The sequence below is a fragment of the Sceloporus undulatus genome, chromosome 1 (genome assembly GCF_019175285.1).
Source record: "Sceloporus undulatus isolate JIND9_A2432 ecotype Alabama chromosome 1, SceUnd_v1.1, whole genome shotgun sequence".
In the NCBI taxonomy this organism is placed as follows: Eukaryota; Metazoa; Chordata; class Lepidosauria; order Squamata; family Phrynosomatidae; genus Sceloporus; species Sceloporus undulatus.
In genome coordinates, this window is record NC_056522.1 from 188,783,192 (window position 1) to 188,807,250 (window position 24,059).

General features: G+C 40.9%; 1 protein-coding gene across 5 annotated transcripts in view; it reads left to right on the forward strand.

Annotated features, from left to right (window-relative positions):
* The first annotated feature begins 648 nt into the window (after positions 1-648).
* Positions 649-24,059, forward strand: part of RAPH1 (Ras association (RalGDS/AF-6) and pleckstrin homology domains 1) — a 77,615-nt gene continuing 54,204 nt past the window's right edge. For all 5 annotated transcript variants that reach the window (XM_042467363.1, XM_042467370.1, XM_042467379.1 and 2 more), the window contains exon 1: positions 649-836. The gene's annotated coding sequence lies outside the window, so the exon portion shown is untranslated. The remainder of the gene's footprint in view (positions 837-24,059) is intronic.

Below are 24,059 nucleotides of genomic sequence, written 5' to 3' on the forward strand. Positions count from 1 at the left end.
CAGAAACCCACTGGGTTTTTGCAGCAAGTGATATATACCTTGGGCAAGTCACACTCTCTCAGCCTCAGGGGAAGACTCAACCCCTTCTGGACAAATCTTGCCAAGAAAATCTCATGATAGATTCCCCTTTTGGTCACCATAACTTGGAAACAACTTAAAATAAATAAAATCTAAATAAAATACAGTAACTTAAAATAAATAAAAGGAAGGACATCCCTCCTGGGCAGGAAAGGCTGAAATGGAGGACAGGTCTTACAAAAAGGAGGATGTGTCTGGTTTATTTATATTGATTTTATTTATACCAAGGAGAATATCAAGGAGGAAGACCTTTGGCCGCTTCAAGAGAGAGAGACTGAGAAAAGATAAAGACATAACTATAGATATAACTATAGCAGATGGAAAGGCCCTTCCTTCCTTCCTTCCTTCCTTCCTTCCTTCCTTCCTTCCTTCCTTCCTTCCTTCCTTCCTTCCTTCCTTCCCCCTTTGCTTCCTCGCCCAGGAGGCCTCCTTTGAATGGAGCCCAAGGAGGAGAAGGAGGAGAAGGGAGGAAGGAGGTGCTGAGGGGAAAAGGGCGGCCTGCAGGAGGAGGAGAGGCCTGTTCGCCGGAAGTGAGCGCCGCCTGCCCAGCAGCCTCTGAAGGGAGGGGAGCGCCCTGGAAGCCCGGCCGGCGAGGAAAGCCACTGTTGCTGCTGCTCCTAGTGCTCTTAGCGCTGCTGCTGCTGCTGTGGCAGCCATAGCAGAGACAAGGAACTAGGCGCTGCTCCTGAGAGGGAGCATTAGGAGAAGGATTAGCAGGAGAAGAGGAGGAGGAGGAGGACCCAGGAGGCGCCTTCACGGTGAGTCCCCCATCCTCTGCCCTTCTCGACTCAGGGAGCAGGAGCAGGAACACCACGCCTTCCTTCCCTCCAGACCTCCATTTCCCTTGTTTCTCCAAATGAATGGGGGGCAGAGAGATTCAGCCTGGTTGTGGGGGGATAGGGGGCTCCTCCTCCTCCTCCTTCATCCCCCTTTTCCTCCTCTTCCTCTTCTTCCTCCTCTGCCCCCCATTTTCTTCCTGGGGTTGCTGAGAAGGAGCTTTCCTCTGGGGCTGGGCTTGGGAGAGGAAGAGGGAGAGGGAGACAGGGGGAAGTGTTTTCCTCTCCTTGTTTTATTGTCTCTGGTTCTGGGTCACACAGAATTAACCACCATCACCCCCAGGTTCTCCCCATTCCTCAACTGCTGTCACCCCCCAGTTTCTCCCATCCCAGAAACACCACTACCCCCCCCAGTTTCTCCACAACCCCAGAACTTGCAGCACCCCCATTTTCTCCCATCCCAGAAATACCATCCCCATTTCTCCCCAGCCCAGAACTGCTATCACTCCATTTCTCCCCAACCCAGAATTGCTATCACCCCATTTCACCTCTCTCCAGACCTACTATCCCCCCATTTCTCCCCACCCCAGAACTACTATAAACCCCATTTTTCTCCAGCCCAGAATTGCTATCACCCCATTTCTCCCTCTCTCCAGCCTACTATCCCCCATTTCTCCCGACCCTAGAACTACATCCACCCCCATTACACCAGCCTAGAAATCCCCCAAATTTCTAACATCCCAGAAATACCACCCCACTTTCTCCCCACCCTATAACCAACATCACCCCAGAACCACCATTAGCCCCAATTTCTCTCATCCCAGAACTACCCCCTCCTATTTTCTCTCTACTCCAGAACCACCACTACCCTCAATTCTCCCATCCCAGAACTACAACACCCCCCATTTCTCTCCAATTCCTCCCCACCCCAGAAATGCACCCTTCCAGAGGGAAGAAATACATTAATAATATGTTGGCACTGAATCCCCCTTCCTCCCTCATCTCTTCTTTCAGTCTATTTGGAGGCACAAAATGTGTGCGCCCGCCCTGTCTGTCTGTCTGTCTGGGTGGGTGTTGCATGGCATCTCTGCTATATTTGAGGTGCATGGAGGGAGGGAGGGGGTTATTTGCTGGATATGTGTGTGTGCAGTATGAAAAAGGCACTGCCAAGTCCTCCTTCTTCCCTAGGAAAGCAATGCTGTGGGGCTTCTGTCCCCCTCCTCCTCCTCCTTCCAGCCTGCAGGAGAGGGAAGAGGGTGGGCTTGCGACAGAAAAAGCAGCATCACATCCTTTTTCCTCTGCCTGGGAGTGGGGTCCAGGCTCCACACCCAGTCTCTCGCCTTCTTCCTTCTCGAAACAGTCAAGCACCGGCTTGAAAAGCGGAGGAGAAAGGTGGAAAAGGAGAACCAGACATCCTCCTTTTCCAGGACATGTCCTCCATTTTAACCGTCTCCCACAAGGGATTTCAAAATGCCCTCCATTTTGAGCAAGTTTGAGAAGCATGGGTTTACATTTCTCTTGAGTGCTTTCAGCTTTTATTTTGTAACGCCTTGCATTTTTCTCCAAGGTCCTACATTTTGCGGCGCCACGTCTGTCCTCCTTGGTGGGTATGACATCTGGTCACCCCTCCGGTGTGGGTCTAAGGTTCTGGTTAGCTCTCCCCTTCCATCTGAAATCTGCCAAACCCCCACCGCACACATACACACAAAGATTGCTGTCAAACCGGCAGAGGTTTGCACATCAAAAAATAAATAAATACACGGAGAAGCAAAAATATCACTGAGCTGAAGCTTTGGAATAAACTTAAGGGCTGCAGGAGGAAGGGTTGTGCAGCGCACACACAGAGAGAGGCATTCAGACAGTTGTCAGTTCCAGCAGGGACTCCACCCCACCATTCCCCTCTACAGGCATATGCAGATTCGCGTGGAATAATTCATGAACACTTAAGGATATTAAGAACGGGGTGTTAAGGGCTCGAAAGTGTTGATGGGTGTGAAATCTGTGCTTCCTTTTAGAATGCATTGCGATAACCGGAGTATAAGTGGGCTGGTGTGTTACGGAAGACTCTTGCAGGCACAGCTGGTGGCTTCCTCGATTAAAATGAAGAGAGACACGTCTGATGTGTGGTGGAAATAGGACTGTTGCTATTCCCGAGGGTGTATTTTGTAACGTAGAGGATTGCCCAGCAAATATTTGTTCCTGGCAACTTACCCTTTTTGCAAGCGTTAGTTTAACATTGGCATTTTGGGCAAGAAGACCTAAAACAAGCCCTTGGATGCCATTTCTGTTCTTATTTCATTTACACCAGTAAATCTCGAACCTAGTTGTGTAATGCAGAATATTTTACAGAACCTGGAAGTTCTGTAAAGCTAATCTGTTATATTTGAAAGTCTGAACGGAAGTGTTTTATACAATTTGCGATACGTTAGTGCTATTGCTTTTGACAAAAATGAAATGTTATGATTTATTGCCTGCACAACTGGAATTGAGTGTATGATGCTTCAGACTGCTGGATAAAACTGAGTGATAACCCAGAGTCAAGTGAATTTCATCCCAGATGGGTTTAGATTATCACAGTTTTTCTTTGGTTGAATTGCAGCTATATGTGTGTGGTTAAACTTTTAGCAAAAAAACCAAAAGTGTATTTCTTTTTCTGGGACCTGTTGTAGTGAGACTAACCATATGTGTAGAAATGAGTAGAGAATAGTTTTCTTCCTCTCTATGTAGCCTGTTAAATTATAGCTCTCTGCATGCTGAACAACCCCTTGTAAATGAAGGAGGTGGAGAAGTTGAGGAACGTGGAAAAATGCTGAATCAGAATCCAGTGTCTTGGTGTCTTTTCTCCAGTGACTAAATTTAACAGTGTTGGCTGTTCATGTGCCAGTTTCTCTTTAGGGGTATGCATGCAGAATATAGAGCTAATTGTTTTACCATGCTTCAGTTGGCATGTATCCCTCCTCTGTATGTCGCACTGGTTCCTAATGGAGTTTCTAAGAACAAGCACATTTAAGGAGACAGCTCTTGGGAAATGTACCACTACTTGTGATTTTTAGCATGTGTGTAGGCAGTATTGTGAGAGAGAGACTGGGGCTGCTCTCCTTTCATGTTTATCTGGCAGAAAATTATAAACCACAGTGAATACACTTGAGTAAACATGTCCATACATAGGCTGTGACTATGGCAATCAGTTCTGGACTCTGCAGTAACCATATGGGCATGCAACCGTTAGCTCGTTTTTGTAAAGCAGTTTTTGGCAGGAGAAGACATCTTTAAATATGATAATATATTTAGTAACCAAGGGCAGGTGAATTCTGCCTCACAGAACAAGGCCAGTATTGGGATAATTGTAAGATGAATATGGCAAGGCATGAGAGACAGTCAGTGAATACCAAGTGCTGACAGTCAATGAATACCAGGTACTATAGGATATATTTGAGAAAAGGGAACTGGCAAAACCACCTCTGAGGATTCCTTGCCTAGGAAAACCCTATGAAATTCATGGGGTCACCATCGGTCGACAGGTGACTTGAAGGTACACACTCATATAGACACTACTCATCATTCTTTGAAGATTTGTACAAAAAAACTACATCAGATCTGAAATAATTGCCATATAATTTAATATTTTTCTGAGTTTCCCCATCAAGTCAGGGCCGTGTCTTCCCTTCCCATTTCACAGTGCCTAGTGTCATCACTATATGTTAAAAACTCTTACATAATGTATCTTTCACTCCCTTTTTTTTTGTTTTCTTATGTTCTAAGTGTCCTTTCAGAACACAGCAGCATCCAGTCTTAGGGACTCCAAATACGCACGCATAATTATAATGGCACATACACCTCGTAACTTATGCTTATCTTGCCATTTCGTCATGCCAAGACAAAACATGTTAATGATCCATTTGTGTTATATTTAATATGCACTTTCAGCAGCAGCTGTGTATAAATTCCTTTAGTTATATTAGGTAGGGTTTTGTTGTTGTTGTTGTTGTTGTTGTTGTTATCATCTCATGGTGCTTTCAAATCATAAACATTGGGTTTACTGCTTCCTGCATATACCATCAAGAGGTGGTCATTACTTCTAAATGGTTATTCTTTGGGGGGGGTCATGCTTTGGACACTAGCTTTAGCATGGTTGTCCATTTCTGTTCATATGCCACATCTTCAAAGCACTCCTTCATGATTCTGTAGATACATTTGATAATATCTGTAGAGATCCAGAAAACAATGCAGTGCCACCCCAGATTGCTTTTGAATCTCTTCAGCTAGTATTTTAAAAATGTCTCTTCTTTTTTGTTGCAGCCAAATCCATTCTTCTAGATATATTTTGTTTTCATTTATTCTGTCCTTCAGGATATGCTTCCATTTTCTTTACACTGAGAAACTACCCTGACTTTCTGGTAAATTGCACCTTTAATGGTAATTTTCTGTGGGTATGGGAACAAGTCTCCCTGATCTTCATCTTTGTCTTGTACTACAGCAGTAAACCCTTTATTCTTGTTCTGTTTGTGTTGCTTTTTTCATTTCCCCCCATTTCAAAATGTGCTGCTGAAATCTCACATAGGACAGTTCTGGGCACCAGTTTAAGAAGGATATCAGCAAGCTGGAATTTGGTCAGAGGAGTTAAAAGTAGATAGGAAGGCTAAGGGAACTAAAGCCCAGTAAGAGAGTGGTTGAGGGAGTTTACCATGTCTAGTCTGGAAAAGAGATTAATGAGAGGTGATATGATACTCATCTTTAGATATCTCAAGAGCTGTCAAAATTGAAGATGAGGCAATCTTGTTTTTTCCTGCTCTGCAGAACACAAGACCCAAACCAGTAGATTCAAATTCCAAGAAAGGAGGCTCTGTTTAAACATTAGGAAGAATGTTTGGATTCAGTTGGACTAGATTAGCCTTGGGGTATATTCCTATTCTGCCATTCTGTGAACTTACTTACCAAAATGTATTTACCACACAATTTCCATTAGAGGAAAGAGCCAGTGTGGCATAGTGGTTTGAGTGCTGGTCTATGACTCTGGAGACCAGGGTTCAATTCTCAGCTTGGCCACAAAACCCACTTGAACAGGTCACTCTCTCTCAGCCTCAGGGGAAAGGCAATGGCAAATCTTCTCTGAACAAATCTTGGCTAGAAAACCCCATGATAGGTTTGTCTTAGGGTTTCCATAAATTGGAATCAACTTGAAGGCTGATAGGTTGTTGTTGTGTGCCTTCAGGTTATTTCCGACTTATGGTGAACCTAAGGCAAACCTATCACTGGGGGTTTCTGAGGCTGAGAGTGTGTGACTCATCCAGAAGAAATCCAGTGGGTTTCCATGTCTGAGTGGGGAATTGAAGTCTGTTCCCCAGAGTTGTAGTCCAATACTCAAATCACTACACCATGCTGGCTCATTGAAAATTATGCCAGCCACAGTGGCTGTGAACTTGGCTTTGCTGGGAAAAGGTGCTCACCTACAAATAAATGGCCTTTATAAGGGTAGGGGGGGGGGGATATAAGTGGTGACATAGTCTAAGCCAGTGGTCCCCAAATGGTGCCCTTTAAGAGATTTTGGACTTCAGCTCCCAGAAACCTCAGCCATGTCAGTCAATAGTCCAAAATCCCTTAAAGAGCACAGTTTGGGGACCACTGAATTTCTAAAACAAACTCTTGCGTTTGAATTGTCTCTTTATTTCATTTATTATTTTAAGACTAGAAAACCAGCAAAAAAAGTAATACAAAGAAAAGTGAAGCAAGGGCACAGTCTTCCTTCTTTTTCTTTTACTGTATTATTACAATTATTACAACCTCATGATGGTGTATTTTATTGATATGGTGGCATTCTTGTCAAATTAGGTGTAAGTGCTGTAGCCTATCTTCATCTAGTGTCTGTAAACCATTGGCTCATCATTGTCCCATATTTGTCATCTTGAGTATTTGTCATCTTGAGTACAGTATCTATTTCATTTCTCTCCTCCTTATATTTTGGCTTGCTGAACTAGTAAGCTATGAAAGCTACCACTTAAGACAATTTCATTATTTGTTAAATAACAAATGCATTGTTAACATAGCATAATATGATTACACTATGTTGTTGGATACATAAGGGAAGATATGTATCTGCCTTATTACTATACCATCATCACATAGTAAATTTGAATTAGTATCTTTCTTAGGACTAGTGGTCTTGGAAAGGCCTTGTTGGTCCCTGTCTATGGGGAAGCATAGGAGTTTCATCCTGTAACTAGTTGTTTAAACCAAGCTGTCTGTTTGGTCAGTCAGCCTTTCATATCCATGGATTTTTTTATCCACAGATTCAACCATCCATGGCTTGAAAATGTTCTCTCCCTCTCTCTCTCCATATATATATATTCATTCATTCCAAATTTCAAACCATGATTTTTCCATATTATACTGTATAAGGGACACCATTTTACTAGGCCATGGTATATAATGGGACATGAGCATCCATGGATTTTGGTATCCATGGGATCCTGGAACCAAACCCCAGTGGATACCAAGGGCCTACTGCACTTTACATACTTCTAAATAAAAATGCATGCTCATTAAGTTGACGTAACTATTAAAATGCTAATTTACAATTAAGGAGGTAATTTATACTAGCTTACCAACTGGTAGTATATGATTTCTTCTGATGTTGTAGAAAATTATTTAATAGGTGATGTCCTGGATCCAGAGGGTAGGTCTATGACAATATGCTGTTTTCTGGTTCACAGTACTGAGCCCATAATAAATACTGGTTCTGTTTGTCCATAGTGCTAAGGCAGAAATTGTGGTTTAATATACTAGGATGTACATGAATGACATCCAGCTTCATTCCTCCCTTTACATGAAAGAGTAGACAAGAGTAGACAAGGCATCAGTAAACCAGAGATAAACAGGGGCCAGCCCCCCTCCCCCATGCATATATTTTAACACTTTTTCAACTTCTTTTGGTCTGATTTCCAGATACGTAGAAAGGTTGAGGGATTGGGATTACGGCAAAACACTGATCCTACTGGTATTTTGGGAAGGATGTGTGGTTCTGAGAGCTTCAGTGGGTCTTGGAAAACTTGGACGGGCTGTAGAAAAGCTCTGCAGGGCTGCATTTTCCCCTACTCCTGAATTAAAATACAGCTTCCCGTAACATGCAAGCAAGCCAGGTTCAGAAGCCTGTTTAAATTTGACTTAAAAGTCCCATGTACTGTAGTTTCTTTTAAAAGCCATTTTAGCCAGGCCTTTCAGCAATACCTTTTATAAATTGTATGTTTGAAGAAGTAACATGTGACTAGTTAATTCTGATACCAGAAGCACTTGCTAGGCCTTTACTGGAAGCAGATCATAGAGAACCAATTTCCCCCAAACTGAATATAAGAAAGAGATAGAGCCTAACTTCTGCACATCTAGTCCCATTTGCTGCAGTGCATGGTGTGTAGTGCTCAGATTTCCTCTTATCAGAGCAGACAGCTGACTTTGGTTTGCAAACAACACTATTCTCTGAACACCTGATATTAAACATTTACCATAGCTGATAAGAGTAACTTGGGTGGGTCAGGTATGAGAAGTTTTGGGTAAACTGAGGTAGGCAGAGATCTGGTGGACAAGGCTAGTAGGATTTGTCGAACCCCCTACTTTATGCGGGTGCCAGATATCAGTAAAATATTCATAACACCTGACCTTAAAAAGCATATTCTCTCTCCCACATTTCTCCTTTGCATTGAAGAGCTCAGTGTGTTTAATACTGGGTCATGGAATAAATGTGTAAACCGCATAAGTATAGGCTTAATTTTAATATAATTACCAGGTTATCTAAAGAAAGACACAGCTACTTGGGAAAGGCATAAAAAATCTTACTTGTGTAAGATTTCTCTCATTTTATATGTTATCAATCTGTTTTATTTCTCTGTTTCCTGTTTTCTTAATCCTTATAAATCATAGAACATACCTTTTAAAAAAATCATTTCCCTACAGTGATAAGATATTTCTGTAGGAAAAATTAATAGGGTGATATGGCCCTGAAGCTGCTTGAACAAATTATACAGTGTGAAAAGTCTACTATTGGCATTTTTTACATAGTTATTTATTTTGCGATGATGGCTCAAAAAATATAATATAATCACATTCAACAGCCTTCTCAAGGCTGAATATAGACAGCTAGCTTAAGTGGTTTGGGGAGTCTATTTAAATTTATTGTCATTTACACTTTTGATTGATGTTACACATGATCCGGAACAAATGACACCTTGACAAGATTTGAGACTGCTGTGGACTGCCTCATGCCATTCTGGAAAGAAGTCCAGGAGATAAACAAGAAACTCTTGATATTCCCCTGGGACCTGATGTAGATTATTGCTGGGTTCTATCTTGACTTTTCTTTCCCCTACCCCCAAAAAATAGCCACTGAAGGCATTGGCCAATCTTATACCACTAGTTGTTACTCATGATCTGGCTGCACTAGAACAAGTACTTCAAACTGAGGGGCTTCTCTCTTTCCATTACAAATAGAAGTGTCTGTGTTTACAGTAATTTCTTTTCACACTGCACTTTTTCTAAAGGTGTTGCTGTTATTCTACTCTCTGCTCCATTGTTCTATATATATATAATCCTATAATTCAGCTCTTTCTCTCTTCATGTTTATATCATTTTATTTTATATGAAATTGGTTAACAGTTACTTAACTGGCTGAGAGAGTTTGCTTCTCCTTGGCACTCACATGCAAGATGCATTTTCCACAACTTTCTCTGGAGAATGGATAAACTATTGCAGATCTAAGGACTATTTCACAAGAAAAACTATTTGCCAATAGAATCTTCTGTCTTTTGGATAAATGCCTATTTTTTCCTTGCTTCATACATCCTTCCAGCTGTATTTAATTTAAATAAAATGTGGATATCCCGATTCTTCCAAAGTGTGTAGTTTTTGTCAAGAACTGTTTTTTGTTGGAATCCGCATGCAAGTAATTAATTTGGAAGAGTAGCTGCTTTAGTTCCAGTTATTTCAGAGCATAATATAATTATGCCAGTGGCAACATGGATCACAGAACACAGTTGTATGTATTATTAAACTTTTTACTCAGCACATTCACAAGCAGAGACTCCTTAATTGTTACTTGCAGCTCAAGATATCTTAATGCCCAGTCATGAGAAATATCTCAATATGATTATTTTGTTTGTGGCGATGTGGGGATAACACTCTGATTCAGGAGGATGTTCTTGGTCAGTCCTGGAGACCATAGAGATGCACAGTGGAAGCAATATCCTTTTAGTGTGTAAGTCTGTAGATCAAACCCAACACCCTCCCTTTTGAAAGAGGAGTCTGTATCAAAGCCATTCATGTTAGGAAGGAGGGACTCCAAAGCATTTCCTAAATCAAAGCATCTTAGCATAAACAAAAGACATTGTGCAGATATTCTCTCCTTTCCTCAATGGATTTTATGGCAATAAAGAGGAAAATGAAGATGCTGTGAGAAAAAACAGGGAATTTCCAGTTGAAGGAGATATCACATGCACCCCAAAAATTCCATGAATCAGGTAGGACAATGGTGTGATTGTTTGAAAGCACCTTTGGTTCTGCAAGCATTAATTAGTGAATAGAGCTATTGTCGTTTCCTGTCTAGTTTGGGATGGGGGTGGCCTGTAGTGCTGGACTGAAATTCCTATAATCTTCAACAAGGGCCAAAACAGATGGCCCTGAAGGGGCAACTTCAAGCCACCCCAGAGAAAGCTGGACCAGGGCCGTGACAATCTCACGCCATGTCCCCGATCCAGCTTTTTGCTGGCTCAAAAAGAGGCGGCAAAATGCCAGTCCTTTTTGAGCCAGCAAAAAGCCAGCTTTTCCACCACCACCACAATTTTATGGTGCTCCTGTGGTGTGCAGTATATAAACGCTACGCCACCAGAGTGCCATAATGCTGGCCACCATCTGGGTGAGCAGGCAGCATGACACTGGCTTGAGGGCATCATCGGGGCATGTGTCAACTAAATGCCACACCCCACACCATCCCCAGGCTGGCGCTTACTGCTGGTCTGTTTTGGCCCTAAAATGGTAGAATTCAGACATAGCTGTGTTAATCTGGAATATCAGGAGGCAAAGAGATCTTGCAGCACCTTTGAGACTAACTGTGCGAAAGAAGTTGTAGCATGAGGAAGAGACCATGTCTACAAAAGCTCATGCTACAATTTCTTTCACACAGTCTCAAAGGTGCTGTAAGATCCTTTTGCATACTGTCTAGGCCTAATGATAGCTGGTATCTAACAAAATCTGAAGAGAAACATGTTGCCCACCCTAGCTCCAATTCTTGCTCAATTCAGATATAGCTCATGTAAATTATTTGTCAGCTAGGGCTTCAGCCAGGATCCTTTAAGTAACAAATGATTGGGTTTTCATGAACATGTGTCAATTTGTCCTGATTATTCTCATTTGTGTTCTAAAATCTACAGTGGCTAGCAGGCAGACCCTGGAGAGGTATTTTCACAGCTTTCCTAAAAAATTGCAGATTTAAGCTCAAGCAGGGTGGGAGAGAGAGAATGTGTACATTAGAGCTCTGTCAACAGTATCTTATGGGGAAATGACTGCCCAGGCAAAGCATGTTTTCCCCCTCAAACTGATTGCCTTCCTACTTCTTTTACATCAGTAGGTGACACAACTGAACCGAAGTTGGGAAGACTAATGGATTCCAGACATTGTTTCCTACTGAAATTGGGCAGAATACAAGAAGTGACTTTGACCTTGTCTGCATGGGTCAGAAAAACTGTTTCCTCCCCCCCTCCTCCCATTCTGGTGTGGTCTGTCCGGACAATATATATAGTCCAAACCCTGATTCTGGTGTGGAAAGTCTGGATGCTGTTCGACACATCTCACAACAGAATCAGAGTAAAACAAGGCTAAAACACATTTTAAAATTATGTGTTGATCCAGCTCTTCCTGGAAGATCTGGAACTCTCCATTTTCACAGCACAGTGATTTTCTGCCCAAGTGTCCTGCTGGGGTGGCAGTTGTGTCTGCCACCACCACAGGTTGCTTGTTATGAGGTCAGAACACTGCACCTCCCATGCGACCATTCCTGAGTGCCTTGTTCTGACCTCAGAAGCAAGCAACCTGCAGCAGCAGCAGGTGTGCTGGCCCAGTGGGACGCACATGTGGAGAGCATGGCACGTAAATGGAGGGCTAGGTAATGGGGGGAAATGAGGCATCTCTTGGGCCAGGATACTCCAACCTGCCCCTGGAGTATCCTGGGCAATATAGATAAGGCCTCAGTCTTGGGAAGTAGAGGATGAAACTCATTGTTTGCATGCATAGCTTTGCAGTGGAAATAACTCAAGCTCAGCAGACTGTTTACAACCTAAAACAATAATAAGATTTTAACTGAACAGAGATTTGGCAGTAGGACTGTGCTCAATGGGCCTGTTTGGTGCAGTTAAAAACTGGTCTGCTTCAGATCCGCTGTTGACCAAATGATAAAAAAATAAGGGTAAGAAGTTTTATGAAGACACTGCTGCTATCTTGTCACATGCAGGTTGTTAGTTCTGCCCAACAGTTGACATCACGCCAAGATTATGTTGATAAATAGGCAGGATTTGTGCTGCTAGAAGACTCCTAAAATGACTGGATTGGTAGCTGAAAACACTCAGGAGTTCTGGTATCATGCTTTATTGCAGATATAAAAAGGCAATTCTGTGTGCCCTCAGAAAATAATTTTACATACTGTACCTTGATTAGATGGAAGTTTTGAGTTTTCTTGTAGGTTTGTGTGTGAGACATAATACTTTCTAGGTACCAAACAAAGTGTTTGAGGAAGAGCCACAGGGTCATAGCTCCAGTATTCAGTCCAGTACCCAGTTTTGAGTAGCTTCAGTTGAAATGTGTTATGTAATATAGTCTGGAATAAATACTGTCTAATACATTGGACAAAGGAGATGGAACTAGGGTCCAAGCCACAGTGAAGAAATAATCCAGTTTGAGACCACTTAACTGCCCTGGCTCAGTGCTAGACAGAGAAGGCTATAAATACTGTACAGTATTTCACAAAACTTCAGTTCTCAGAATTCCTTTGAGCCAGGGAAGTTAAAGTAGTCTCAAACTGGATTATTTCTGCAGTGTGTTTTGAACCAAGGTTAGACGGATAATTGTTCTGACCAGCTTCAACAACAATGAAAATTTTCATGCTTTTCTGTTTTTGTGGTTATATATATATATATATATATATATATATATATATATATATATATCCATCCATCCATCCATCCATCCATCCATCCATCAATATTTAAATATTTAAATTCTTGAATCTGGGGTGACTGGTCCTCCTAGTTTGAGGCAATATCCTAGGTGCTGGAGAACCCTTATGAAGTAGGAAAAGTCAGCCAGTCTCACCATGTTGCAGTGACCATCCTGGCAGCTAGGAAATAAAAGAACAGTATTTTATTTGGACGATATGAGCTGACTGTGTTTAACAATAGTGGGTTCTCATCCAGGAGAGTGTGCCAGGAATGTCTCCAATGGTATGAATTAGTGTAGCACAGAGGTTTAACTGAAATCAAGCCAGATTTCCTTGGCTTGTAGATAATGGGGAACTCTGGCTTAATATGAGACAGGATGTTCGGTTTGTGTTGAAGCTGACGTGTGTTATGATGAGGGAGGTGAGGAAAGTGGGCTTGACCAGGAATGATCATCAGAATGCAGCTGAGGTGGTTTGCCTTTAGAATTAGCATGGTAATTTACTAGTCAGAGATTATCAGTTTACTGCCTATCAGTTGACCATTTTCAGTTCTTATTTTGGAAGGCTTGACCAAAAGATGCTTTATCAGTTTATGGTTTGATAATACATTTGCCTGTTTTATATCTGTAAATGAAAGGATGGCATTCACAAGAATAACACTTTTGCTTTGGTCCTGGGTGGATGGATTTTCTGAATGGAGCTATTATTAAAAGTTGTAATTCATAACATTTTTTAAAAGCATCAATTGCATGTACCACAGATATTATTAACAGAAGTTTTTAATCAGCATAAGTATCAAATCTGTTGAAGTATTTTTGTCATGTTGTAATAAACAGAATCCTTTAAAAACAATTACTTCGCATTGTTTGACATGTGAATTGACCCACAATTTTTAGCAGTCCTATCCTACTTGTATTCTTTCTGTGCATAATTGAGTGTATAATTTAAGATTTAAGGTGTCTGGGATGAAGACTGTTGTTAGTAAGATGGTGGACTTGATTCTTTAAATTATCAGAGGAAGTTCGACTTAATTTCTGAAAATCCCAGCCAGTATAGCCAATGGCTTGGCAACTTGGGAATTGTAGTCCAACAATACCTAGAGACGTCAGTGTGGGAACCACTGCTCTGTTTCTGTCCATTTCTCTATCAGAGGCATTCAAAATATATTGTGGCTTGCTTCTGGTATTTGAATCGTCTGTAAGATATTCATATTCAAATTTAATTCAGCATTTTTAGGCCACATTCCTATGCTGCATTATCATTACTAAAACTTCTTTAAAGGCTGTAATAGATTAATCAGTTAAACTGAGTGATACCTTAGATATGAATTAACTTCCAGATCATTGGTACTCACAGCAGGGTCTGCAGGTTCCTCCCATTTTTTCTCCTTCTTTGCTCTGGACATATTCCTGCCCTTCCCTTGCTGGCCTTTAACAAAGGCATGTTATATCACCATAGATGTTAAATGTAGTTTGCATTGACTAAGATCTTTTAACTAGGGTTTGCAAACCAGCTCCAAAGTTTGGTTTTATATTCTAATACCAACTACACTTATAAAACTAGTTTTCTTTCCCCCATTATTTCAGGAACAAGAAACACAGGAAAGGATTTACAAACGACTCTTCACTCACTGATCATGCTTAGATGATCTTGTCTCTTATTAATAGATACAAATGAGTGTGTCCATGTGTGAGAGCCCTTCAGGAAAACCACAGTTCAACCAGGGAATATATAAACTTGGTTCTTGTGGAAGTGGGAATAGGGACTGTATCTGTTGGCGAAGGGCTCATTTATAATGGTGTCTAGATAAGCTGAAATATGACTAAACAAACCAGGCCAATGCAGTGAACCTGATAGTGCAGATTTCAATATTAAAATCAGTCTTAATTTTTATACCTTGTGTCCTAGATTTGGCTCATGTAATTCCCAGCAGACTCACATCTTTATGCCAAAAAGGATATTTTTGAGGAAAGGAAAATAATTGTTGTTTTGGGATGTTATTCACACTCAAAAATCTATCTGAACTGTGCCAATATGTTGCACAGCTGCTGAGATGACATAATGGTTTTTTTGTTCAACTGAGGGCGTAAATAAGAACTTCCTTCCTCCTTCATTCATACTTGTTCTAACAGCACAGAACTATGATTTTGAGAATTTTTATGAAGTTACTGTCCACTGTAAAACACTTTACAACAGTATCTTAATGTAACAGATTTACTTTCTTGTTCCATTCTGGAAACAGAAAGCAGCATAATTTTAGCTTTCAGATTCTGGATAAGAGGCTGATTGACTGCTGAGCACCTTATAATTACAGGTTGAACCAAACTGCTCTGAGTGTATATTTGTTCCTTCTGGTCACTTGTTGACATAGGGAACTCCCATGACTTTTATATGGTTTTCTTGATTAAGATGTATTCAGAGGTGATTTGCCATTGCTTTCCTCTCAATGAAGCCTGCAACACCTGATGTTCTTTGGTGGTCCCCCATCCAAGTACTAACCAGGCCTGACTCTGTTTAGCTACCCATTGTGATAAAATCAGAATTGCTCTGGGAATGTTATGAAACCTCCATCTTGGTGCAGACTTTACCTGATAGGAACATAGGCTCTACACCTGAATCATCCTTTTAGCGTCATTTTTTGCTGTTAAGTGTTGTTGGTGCTCCAGTGTCATAGGAAAGAAAGAAACTTTTGTAGCTAAATGTGCACAAATTTAGTGCCAGTCCCTGGCTCATTGGGGGAAAATAATTGCCAATTCCCCACATCAGATAGCCTGAGAAATAGTGCTCTAGAATAACATCACAGCAAAGAGAGGATTTAACTTGAAGTAAAAAAAAAATGGGAAAACTCTCACAGACAGTCCACTTTTAGTGCCAGGCAAAGAAGATTATTCTAGTCCTCTTTATTGTTGTTATTATTGTTGTTCCAATACAGTGGGTCCTTGATATCCACTGGGGGTTGAATCCAGGACCTCCAGTGGATACCAAAATCTGTGGATGCTCAAGTGCCATTACATTTAATGAAGTAGTAAAATGCAGTCCTTTATATAAAATGGCAAAATCAAGGTTTGCTTTTAGAATTCATATATTTTTAAATTTTTAAAATATTTTCAAGCAGTAGATGGTTGAATCTATGGATAAAGAATCTGTGGACATAGAGGGATGACACTACAAACTGGAAAGTTTTCTAAGGATCTGGCCACTTCTACAGCATTAACCAGGTCATTGCTGTTGGTTACCATCAGATCTAAAATAGCTGATCCCCTTGTTACCTCTTGGATTTACAGGCCTGAAACAGATGGGCAGCAAGGAGCAGCCTCTGGGTGATTGGGCGGCAATTGGCCCAGGACCACAGTGACTGCATGGCCCATTCACAAAGTGGGCCACCGCAAGGAGCAGATTAAATCCACTCCTTTTTCCAGCAGCTTCTGGCCACTTTGGGGAGGAGCACCATCTGAATGCCATGCCCTCGAAGTGGACAGAAACCACCACTTTGGGCCCGTTTGTTTCGGGTCATTTATAATTCATATCAGGGTGGTTTTTATGGAGCAGGTGTGTTTTAGTTATGCTTTTAGCTTTTCTATATTTTTATGTGATTTTATATTGTATGTAGATTATTTTAATTGTTTTGAATGTTATTGATTTTTTAAAAAATTATCTTGGGTCCCTCCTGGGAGAAAGCTGGCATACAAATGAAATAAATAAATAAAATAATATCACTATTGTTCCTGTCCCCTCTATTTTTAACCAGATGCTGCCAGCCTGGCTTCCAGGATTCAAATCATGGATCTTTTCACAGACATAAACATCTTTGACGTATAAAGCAACTCTTCCTCCTTTCTTGTTCAGTTTATTTCTTTGAAATAGGTTATACCCCTCTATTACTACATTTCCAATCATGACTCATCGCACTAGGTTTCAGTGATGCCTGACATCATATTAGTTTTGCTATATTAAGGGTTCAAGTCCATCCTGTTTATTTCCCATGCTCTATGGATTAGTGTAGAGCTATCTAAGACCATGGGTCATTCCCCCTAGTTCAGTGGTCCCCAAACTGTGCCCTTCAAGGGATTTTGGACTTCAGCTCCCAGAATCCCAGACTATTGGCCAACATGGCTGAGGCTTCTGAAACCGGATCTCCGAAATCTCTGAAAGGCCACAGTTTGGGGTCCACTGCCCTATCTACTTATTTAAGTTTTTTTCTTTCCTCCCACTTTTGGACTCTTGTACTGTTCATCCAGTTCTCTCTATAACATTCAGGCTGCTATCTCCAACACTTGATGAACTCCTGCCCTCAAGAATACTGTCTCTCTCCTTGATGTAACTTAGTTTAAAGCCCTCCTGATAAGATTTGTGAGCCTCTTGGCAAAAACATTCCTACTAGCTGCTGTGAAGTGCAACCCGTTACTTGTCAGAAGTCTATCTTCATGAAACTGCTGGCCATGGTCCAAGAAGCCAAATTGTTCCCAGTGATACCATCCGGGGAGCCAGTTGTTCCCCACTACTATTTTCTCTCCCTTCCTGGACTATGCCCTTCAGTTGGGAGGAGAGGCATGAAGGTCTATCAACTTCCTACCCAGAGTCTTGCAATCCCCTGTGATTAGCTAAAGGGTATGTTTTGCAATGTCATTGAGTCCCACATAGACCAAAAGGAAGGTGGGCTTGACAAGTCTTCTTACCCTCTCTGTTACATCACAGATTTTTGCCTCAGGGAGACAGCACACCTTTTGGGTCATCATATCAGGCCTGCAAACCACTGTTTCTGTTCTCTTCACAGGAAGCCCATCACCATCACCTCATTTTCCTTCTTTATTTCATCTGCCAACTCTGTCATGCCTCATATTGGCCTCTCACCTGGACAGTGCTAGAGCATTTTCTACCTGCCCTGAAGATGTAGCTGGCATTATCAGTGCCCAGCTAAAGAATGGATGGGGCCAGCAGCAGGTTTTTAAAATTTATATGCCAACCTCTGTTTACCAGCAGTGTGGGGAGGGCTTCCTTCAGGATGGGTCTGGCTTCTCCCATACATCCAAGACAAATTACCTGTTCATCAAAATCCACTACCCTAAAGGGGAAGAGCCAGTCCCACTTCCCCAGTTTCAACCTATTTCATCCAGAAACAGAACAGTGCTATGCTGACCAGGTTGTTTGCCCTTGAGTTAGTGAACCAAGTACCTGTAAAGGCCTGCTAAAAGGAATATTACTGCGATCACTGTGCCAGCCAGACTGTGTGGTTATAATTCACAGACCAAGCAGAAAGATTGCCATCCTTTAAGGCTATGTTTTATTAAATAAGATAAAGAATTGCCTTTGCCTCAAGCAGTACAATTGAACAGTTGCAACACTGTTTTTGCTTACTAATTAGCTAGGTAATTACGCAGGAAGAGTGGCTCACTTAAACTACTGTTGCAGGTGAGAATTCAAAATTACAGGTGTCTTCACACATCCAGGTTTTTCCACTTGTCTACAAACTGTAGTGGCTAGTTTTTCATCTCTTTCTGGTATGTGCTGAAAGCTCTACTTATTATATGTGTTGGAAAGAAACCTTTTTTTAAAAAAAATGAGGTGTGAGTGAAGAGGGTGGATTATTATGGGCAGACGCCCATAGTGGCATAGCATGCAGACATTGTAGGCACTATAGAGCAAGAATTTGATTGTGTCTTTTGTTATATTATGGCTGGTATTTTATACTTAGAACTGTGGATAAGGTTGAGAATTAACCCATTAGCTCTGAATAGATTTTACAGTGTGGTTATGAGGTTAGATCACATCAGGAAGAGAATAAATGCATCAGAATCACATACTGTAAAAATAATAAGAGACCATTCTTGATCTCCAAAACATGTTCTGTCATGATTCTAAAATATATATTCCTGTGCAGATCATTACCACAAACAACACAGGTATTTAGTCTATGGCTTATGTTGGCCTTTCACTACAGTGTTGACAACACAAAAAGATACTACAGTCAGCCCACATTTGCAGCTTTGATTATTCACAGATTTCATTGCTATGTTCTCTTAGGACTCTTTGAATCCTTCAGTGCAACTCTTCTGGAATTTAACCACAAAGGCATGTTGGAGGACCTAGAGATTCCTAGAGAGAACACCACTCTAGGCATTTATAGGTCCTCCAGCATGATTCTGTGGTCAAATTTCCACAGATGTTGACTATAGAATTGCACCAGAGATCCCTAGAGAGGTGTTCTCTCAAGCTGAAAATCTAGTAATTTCTTATTTGCAGTTTTTCCATGTTCACAGGGGTCCTGAGCCCTGAACCCCAGCAAATATGGAGGGCCCAATGTAGTTCCTTCTCATTCTCATTCTTGAAAACAATGGTTGCAGCCATTGAATGACACGGTAGGGTTTATTGCTTTTTCATGTGGTAGATGCTCACTGCTGGTCTTCCTCTAGTATAAAGTGTTCTAAAATGCAGTGAGACCTGACTCTTAAATTACAATTACACAGATACAATACATGTTAACATACTTGAGATTAAGTTCCATTGAACTCAGTTGGATTTGCTTCAATATGCATGAGATTGGGCTGTTAGATTCACAGTTGATGTGCATTGGTGGTAGAAGTGCTTTTTCCCATGGCCTGTAGGAAACAATAGAGAAATGGAAGCTCCTTGTCCACAGTCAGGGTCAGGATTCAGCTGTCTCCTTGGGTAAACGAAGGATGAAATCTTCAAACACTTCAGTAAAGGAATAAAACAAACAACCCTTGGCTATATTAAACTTCCTTATTTTAAAGCAGTGTTTATGTTTGTAAGCAGCTTGCATTCTACCTCTATATCGTTATATAATTTTTTTCCCCTTCCTTAAAATGAGATCATCTTTTCCAGCACTTAGCTAGGTTGGTCTGACATAACTCAAATTAAATATTGTTATATTTTGGAGCTAAGAACTTAATGCAGTTAAAACTTTTACTGTTCTACAGGTTATAATAAACCACATTTTTTCTCTTGTTATTTGGTTAACTCTGGCTCAAACTATCTTCTTCTACCTTCACCATAAAGAACACAAGGCTAATACACACACTAGTAGTCCACAGTGAGATCAGCTGGAGATCCAGTCACCCCAAATCCAAGGAGGGGTTATGAAGGGCTTGGGTGGAAGAGGCAGGCACTCAAGCCTAGAAAGTGTGGGGCCAGTCTGGAGAAGGCCAATACCACACTGTCCCACACACCATATAAGTTGGGAGGAAAATACTAGGTTTAGGAGTAGATTTCATTTCTTGCAATTTTTTTTTGTAGAGTTGAAGCCTCATGAACCAAGGTTAAAGAAAAAGTGCATTGTGTGAGTTGTGGGATACTTTTGTGCTGCTTCTGCAAAGGTGACAATCTTAAATGTGATGGATTTAGGATGATCAGCCAATAAATCACGAATAATATCAAGCAATGACCAACACTCTCACTCTTAGGAGATTTCCCAGGAAGTCTGTCCTGGGAGCACAATACAGAGTATGGGTAACATTGGTGACTCAGTTCTTCACACTAACTGACTAAAATCCAGTTAAATATGCTTATATAGCGTGGGCCCTTGATACTAACTGTGGTTTTGTTGTGGGACCCCATCAAGGATATCATTTTATACAATGGCATAGTAAAATGTTGTCTCTTATATAATGGCAAAATTAAGATTTGCTTTTTGGATTTTTTTTTTCTTTATGTGTGTGTGTGTGTGTATGAATAGTTTGTGGATGGATATGGAGGGAGGACTGTATGCACCATTTCTTTGAAGTGTGTTTTTCAAAGATACACAGTAGCTGTCGCACAGCAAAAAAAAAAGGCTGTTAACATAAGAATTAACTACAAACTTGAATCAGATTGTAGTTGGGTTTAGTTTACTGGCAGTCAGCTATAATTATATATTCTGTATGGTATATGCGGGAAAACATCTTTTTTTTAAAAATGGTAGCAGCTAGAAGATTGTGTCCATCTTTATGAAAACAAAAACATACCACAGTTGAAATGCTGATACAGAGTCCTTGTTGAAAGGAATTTGGCAGCTCCTCTGGAGTTTTACTGGATAAGTACCCACATTGTACAAACTAACAACGTCTCACATGGCAGAGAATCTAAGAAGTGGGCACTAGCAAAATTGCCACTTAAATCATTTTATAAAGGATAGCTTTAAAGAGAATCAAAGGATGTTTATTATTTATGGCTTTTCTCAAAAAATGAGAATTTTTTTTCTCATTTTTTGAGCTGGCTTTTTGGATGTTGATGCCAAATTTATCTATAAACCTTACATCTTTTAAAACAGATAAGCTGTTTTAACAGTTTCAAAACTGGATTCTAAGGTTGTTTTAGACTGCTTTTAGGAGTTTTTATGGAATATTTTACTGTGTTTTAAAGGTGTTTTATCTTTGTTTTGTTTTAGTTGATTAATATTAGTTGATCAACTCAGGAGCCCATGTGGGCTGCGAAGCGATACAGAAATACTTTAAATAAACAAATCATAAGCAGATAGCCTTACTGTGACGTGATTAATTCAGAATATGTCATCTTAAGCCACCATGTGTGTCATATCATAGTACAGTGCACCTGCACCATACGTGGGCGCACAGTACGCGTCTTTCAGCTTGCCCTGAAGCCACACAGCAATACAATTAATGGTGCACGTGCCCATGGTGTGCGTACGCCACCGTGCCCGAGCCCCATTATATTCAGTGGGACTCGAGTATATGCGTTTTTCACGTATAAGTGAGGGGCAAACACATTTTGATGACAGATTTTAAATTTTTCAAGGGGACAACCAGAAGCCTTGAAGAACATGGAAAAGAACTTCAATAAAGTATGTTTTCCTTTGGGATGAATACCGTATATACTCAACTATAAGGCTACCTCATGTATAAGTCAAAGGCAGGTTTTGGTACCAAAATTACGGATTTTGATATGACCCATGGATAAGTGAAGGGTAAAACCTAGGGGCATCTAACAAAGGATGTAAAGGACAAAGCAAAGAAAACAATGCCAAAGATCTTACAAAATTGCAATAGTTATAACTGTCTGTGCACATACTATAGGCTGGATGGATGAGAAATTAGAGGGAGTTCAGTGCTTCCAGGGCAGATGGCACTCTTGCCTTTCACCAGAGGATGGTTCTTTTTCTTAATGAGAGTTAAAGTACAGTACATACATTGACCCATGGATAAGTGAATTCAGGTTTTGGGGGTCAATTTTTTTACCCACATTTCTAGACTTATATATGAGTACACTCATCCCCCCTGTTCACGGACTTGAGCTCTGTGGTTTTGGTCCTTTGCGAATGGCAAGCGTGGAGGGACAAAATGGAGCATGTGCACAGCAGTGTGCATGGGAGCGTGCTCCCATTATAATCAATGGGCCTTGAATATCTGCAATATTTCTGATTTGTAGGGACATCCAAAACGGATCCTCTGCAAATTGGCAGGGACAAGTGTATATACAGTAGACTGCTTTTTAAAGCACATTTTTACTTTAAAAAAACAGGAACTAAATAGAATGAAGGTTAAGACAGTCTACAAAATTAATGAATAATCATTCATCAGCATGCTAAAGACATATCTAGCACCTACATTCAAAGTACATTTCTGCACCTAATTGGGACTACCTTTATGAGATTGGTATACTGGGATTCATTGCTTGTCATGTTACGCTACTGAAGAGTTCGGTTAAAAAAATGTGGCCTAGTGGGGATTTGAACTCTGGTCTCAAGAGTCGTAGTCTAATGCTCAGACCACTACACCATGCTGGCGCTCGCTACTGTAAACATAGCAAACTAATCTTGTCTTCCCCCCCCCCCCCCCCCCAGTTTTGTTCCTTCTCTTTAACCCTAGAGATAAATTTATCATTAGAACATGAGGATTCTTTTTTCTTGTGCATAACATGCATATAGTGGAAAAACCTTACAAATGCAGCAACTACCGTATCCTCTAGCCAGTTTCGACATCTGAAACTCTGCTGGGACATGGAACAGTATGGAATATGAGTGCTGAAAGAGAGAATGAGGCATAGATGGAAGACTCTAAGTTCTGGCTATCTGGCCTGGTACATACAGGACCTCTGTGATGCCCTCGTCACGTGCTAGGGTTGCCTTGGGGTGGAGCGCCCACACGCCCCACAACCCTAGCACGTGACGAGGGTGTAATAATGGTGGTGCCCTGTATACACGGGCGCCACCATTGTTACGTAAGCACCGCATGACATCCACACGGTGCCAGTGGTCTGTACCACGCCTATTATACCCTAGTTTAAGGCCTAATATTCAGTGCTGCACGAAAACTGAGATCTCCCTTTCTACTTTGCAGCCCTCTGGGCTACACATAGTATACTTTTCACAAGACATCCTTAAAATGTACTGCTGTCTATGCTTTTAATGTTCTTGGCACTGTAAGGTAAATGCAGTTGTTACTCCTAACTAGAATAAGGCTTATTGAATCAATGGAACAACAAATGTATTGTAGTTGGGACTAACAGTAGAATTTAGCCCTATTTTTTCATGTTATCATTTAAAATATAAATTAAGAAACAAAATACGTAAAAATACCAAGAACTTAGAATAAGAGAGTCTTGAATTGTTCTGTGACCAACGTACCTCCTTTGAATTCTTTTCTTTATGTTTCTGTTGATGTTTGAAGAGGCCCTCACAAAGCCAACAACACTTCACTACAATTATGTTTGGTTGCCTGTGCTTAAGATGTGTTTAAGTGCAGGAGCCCCTGAAAGATGACGCTAGTCGGAAGGTGTAAAGCTATATTAAACCAATCTAAGCCCGAACTGGAAGGATAGAAGACCCAGAAACTTGATGTCTGAGATGGCTAGATTTAAAAACAAAGCAAAACATCCACTAAACAACGTTCAGTGTTTTCAGAGATTGTGTAGATTGTGAAGGATTCCACACTTTGGTGAGATGGTCCCATCTTTGAGGTAACTGTGTTCTCAATCCAAAAAGAAAATAAATAAACTTGTGGAAGTGGGCTTGTAAGTAGCTGACTTCACCATCCCTGGCTGTCCGTAATTGCTTGCCTGCC